We start from the raw sequence: 5,164 nt of genomic DNA, 5'->3' as shown, positions 1-5,164 counted from the left end.
TAAGAATACAATTTCATAGCGTATACTAATACTACTACAGCATATATATATATATATATATATATATATATATATATATATATATGAGTTATTTATTATTTATTGAACATTAAAAATTATGAAATTAAAAAAAAATATTTCAGTACTGCAATTCAATACATCTAAAATAATGCGGAACGATTCAGTTAACTGCAGAAAAAGTGATCGATATTAAAATTCATGTACAACTATAAGCCATTTACCGAGATGAAATCGAAGACTGTGAATAGGCGGGCGATAAAATTATACGCATCGGAAACCGGTGAAGCGAGTACTAACGATAAACTTCGTAGCGCTCAACCTGTTTCTGCGATCGACGAGAAGCACAAAAAGGATGCGGATGAATCGTTTTAAAACGATCATAGCATCGCATTACAAGGCTTTGCCGCCAAATAGGAAAAATAACGAACAGAACATATTAGTGCACAACCGGGCTGCCGTAAGAATTTTCATGGTGGTGCCGCGCAAACTTACACGAAAAAATCTTGTAATACCGACAAAAGGAATCTTGCGATCGGATAACGTATACTCGTTAGGAAATATTTTGATAAGAGAGATAACTTTCTTTTCGATATCGCGACAGAAATTGAAACTTGTCTGCGTCATTACGGTCGGAGAGAAAAACGGCAAAGCACGGAATACCGGCGCTATTGTTCGCGCAATAAAAAGAATTCAAAATGCAATCCTCTTAAAAAAAAATTCTCTTAACGGCGTTCTGGGATTCCAAACGAGTGTAAACGATCGATTACCAGTAGGCCGAATCGACTGAAAATTCTGCGCAACACATGGAAACATTAAAACACCTTCGGAGATGTACGTCTTGTCCGAGGATCCGTGGAATCGGTAATTCAACAACGCGATAATGTTCGGTCATTAAGGACATTCATTTCACCGCAGGCGATGAACCGAATGAAAGCTTGGGGATCTAGGAAAGACTGTCAGAATTCTTCGTCGACAGAATGAGAAAACCCGTCCGCCATATTAGGTGAAATGTTATTTTGTAAAAGGTAAACGTTAACCAAAACCCTGAAACGGTTTAGAAAAAATACGCAAATTTTCATACTTAATAGAATCGGTTCGTTCGAATTAATTTTTTAATATTTTTTTAGCGATTGTGTATTACATTCCTTATATTAGCCGATTTAAATTTTATATATAAGAAACCGTAACTCTAATAAATCGTAGATGTACGATTCAAGATAAATTTCAAAACGATCAATTTAGGGATAAATCTATATCTCCTCAAAAATATAATATTATACAAACACTGTATATACAGTAATTAGCTAATGGACTTTAAACGTGAGTAAAACATACGTACTTTGGGAGATATACTAATTACTATACGTAATGGTAATGTTTTTTTTTTTCGATTAATTACTTTGATAAGTCGCTTTACTTACGGATGTGGGTGATATATCCCTACGATTGATGTTCCTGGTGGTATTAACAATTAAACAAGGATGGCAAAAAAATGTAAGGAGAATTAAACAAAAACTCATAATAATTATCGTTTCAAAAAACATGTCCTATTAAAGTATAAATGTAGAATCCAACATTTCTTTGTTTGGCGACATTTTTATATTATTATTATTGTTCGATTCAAATGCCAGTAATATGAAAAAATTCACAAGTAACAAAAACATCCTGCAAAATATGATTATTACCAGAAATTTAGTTTTAAGTTAACTTTAGTTTCGGACGGTCAAATTTAGTAAAATGTTTATTTTTTAAAAAGTCATTAACAATTACAAATTGTTAATTAGAGAAATCAGAGAAAGGCGGACCTATGGGCTCATCGGCGACATCAGGAGCTGGATGGAGGGAAAGGCACGGTAACACGGGCTACGAATTCACCCGGTTTATGTCTGGATATGGATGTTTCCGGGACTATCTGTACAGGATGTGCAGATGCCGTACAAGTCACTGTGATGATTGTGGCGGGCTTGATACAGCGTAACATGTAGTGTTCTTTTGCGCTCTAGGAACAGGATTAGGAGGTGGCAACAATATAATATAATGGAGGTGATGCTCGGCAACGGTGACAAACGGGAACGTATCTCGACTACGATCGTAACAATGATAGGAGAGAGATGCGGATCGATATAGACGCGGCGTTCGATGACAGGTTATCAAGGGGGGCCAACTTCTGGGGGTGGGCGGCGGTGGCTCGTCGATCGCTTCCTGTGGACGCCTTCCGGTTATCCAGATTTGGATAGTAGAGAGCCTGAGTGATCATGTAGGGACTGTACGTACCATATGGCTTAGATCCGGCCTCTGCATGATAAAAGGGGAGGTATTTTAGCGGGTGAGATCCCCGCACTGCCGTCGTCCCCTCAAACCCTTCCCGGACACACGTGTGTCTGGAGATTAATATTATGTAGCGTAGAGAACTTCTATTTACTTCTTCTGAAAAGGCGATCGCCGCCCAAAACCGCGATCGCGAATAGGTATCACTAAATTTGTAAGTTCCCTATGAGGGAACGAGCCCAGCAGCCATCAGCCCAGCAGCCACCTGCGTGCAGACAGCACGGAAGAAAGAAGAAACCTGCACTTTCCCCCGTTCAGCCCTTCGGGGCCACGGGAACACTAAGGTTAACGGTATGTAACTTCGGTTACTGCCAATTCTCGGAAGGTGTAGGCCAAAGAAGAATGAAGAGGTCATCGGAAGAAGATGAAGAAGAAGGAAGACCCTCTACTCGACCCAACATCACGGACAGGAGTCCGGAAAAGAGCCCAGCAGAGATGCGTCCCGAAAGGCAGCCATCACAGAAGTGGATGAAGAGCTTCTACTCAACCTCTCCTTTTAAAATTTACATTTAAATTAACTTAAATCAGCAATTGCGACTCCTCCGGAGTAGGGGGCGCATTGCTCCCTCCATACAGTTAGTGCCCCGTTGTGGCGTATTCCTGCTAGCCTATGAAGCGTTAGCACCGAAAGGACTTCAGTGGACGGTCTGAAGGGGAATTACGTCGGAAGGACAGGTTTCATAAGCCTAGCCTTCCGCGGTCGGCCCATAAAATAGGTTCGATAACGCCGGTTTAACAAAGGATTGGAATGCAATTAAATCCGTCATTAAAAACACAAAATATTAAATAAGACAAAAATTGAAAAATTAGACCCGTCACCTAAAATAAACCTTTAAAAACACGCCCGATAGAATCATCCAGCAGCTAGGGACACTGTCCAGGTTCTGCGATCCGCAGGGAGAATCTATAAACTCCCGCCAACTTTGCATTCCATTCCACTGCCGTCAGTGCGGGCCTGACGGCGGCTGGCAGGACGATAGCGTCGGTCAACCGCCCACGTCGCCGAATCTGAATGGCGCGCCTTAACTTACGAAGAGTTTTGCGGTAGATTTCTGCATTTATAGTCGTTCCACGTGGCACGTAAAAAGGGATATACACTGCACCTAATACAAGCGATTAACGTCTATATATTAAAACAAAAATCGTAATAAATGATTGTTTTAAGAGTAGCGGACTGGTAGATATTAACATAGGTATAAGACAAGGATATAGTTTATCATCTACGCTTTTTAATATTTACATCGACAAATGTTGTGAGACTACAGAATAGTAATGTTTATTAGGGTCTAACGCTCAGTCCAAGAACAACTGTTTTAAATGCATTACTCTTTGCAGACGATCAGCTTATTATACAGCCCTCAGAGGTTTTAGAGAGATCTCTATACGATTAAATTACATATGCAGTCGATATAATTTTAAAATATCAGCGAGTAAACAAAGGTTATGGCCCTCTGAGGCAAGGATCTGATAAGATCAAAAATAATTTTGGAATACTAACCGATCGAACGGGTTTCACATTTTAAATATTTAAGATGCGATTTCAACTTAAGATCAGATATAAATGCGGAAAATAAAATTTAGTTTTCAAAATATGCGGGACAATAAGAAGATTCCTTCGAAATAAAATTAGAATAGATACAACGGTAAAGTTATACGAAGCAATGACTGTGCCTCTGATAATGTGTGGAAGTGAAGTACGGGTCGATCACTAAGTCAAAAGTTCAGGCAGCAGAAAAAAGTTCAGGTCATTTCTTAGATCGGTAAAAGGTTGTTTTAAAAGTAAACGTCGGCAAACGGCGACGAAATAAATCGCTAATAATTCAGGAAAAAAGTTAAACGTTTGATTTGAAAAGATAACTTTTGCTTTTTATTAATGTAAACATCGATATGAGCGTGCATTTTTGAAAACATTGTCGTGCAGCCAGTAGCTAGCGGCTGTGGACCGTATTCTTATGGTCTGCTATAATATAAAATCTAGAAATCTAATCGGTACTAGAAAATTTACGAGTGCACCCCTGCACAAAACGAAATAGGCAATCTTCCGTTATGAATCCAGAGCCCTTGGCCGACATTTAAAGTAGAATTTCTGTCGGTCCGAAATTACTACACCTAACTTATCGCAACAAAGCGATTCAAAATACGCATCTTGCCGTAAGATTCTTCACGATTTAAATTTGAAACCCTATTCTGTAACGACTGAATAATAAATTACGAGAACAGACAAACAAAACTTTTTAATTATTTCAACAAGCTTCTTAAAAACAATATCGATAGACAAATAAATCCGACGCTGTGTTTCAGTTTATTCGCACAACATCCAGTATCGAATGACTTCTTCCTGGATTTTTGAGCTTCCACTTCACGATGAGAAAATTGGCGTAAGGTAATTGGCGTAACTGTTTCTGGTAATCAAAGAACGGGCCAATATTTTTTCATCGGACTGTCAATGCAGAAGTAAAACGTACAGTTTTCGAAGAATTCTCCGCTCGGTTTACCGGTTGTGAAAAAGAGTACGGCTTCTTCCGACAAGACGGAGCAACCTGTCGCACGTCAAACTATTCATTAGCACGCGTTCGTGAACCTTTTACAGACGATCGAACTGAGAACGATGTTCTCTGCATTCTCCAAAACTACTGTCGTGTTGCGAATTTTTCTTTCGCGGCAATTTGAAAGATCGAGTTTACGTATCGAATCCTCACAGCATCGATGAACTAAAGGCGAACGTTCAAAAGAAATCGACTGCATTGATAACAACGTTTAGCATCGGGTAACTCTCAATATGATCACTCGAGCACGTAAGTGCATCCCTGCACAG

The sequence above is a fragment of the Lycorma delicatula genome, chromosome 13 (genome assembly GCF_047948215.1).
Source record: "Lycorma delicatula isolate Av1 chromosome 13, ASM4794821v1, whole genome shotgun sequence".
Taxonomy (NCBI): Eukaryota; Metazoa; Arthropoda; class Insecta; order Hemiptera; family Fulgoridae; genus Lycorma; species Lycorma delicatula.
Note: the sequence above shows the minus strand (reverse complement) of the source record.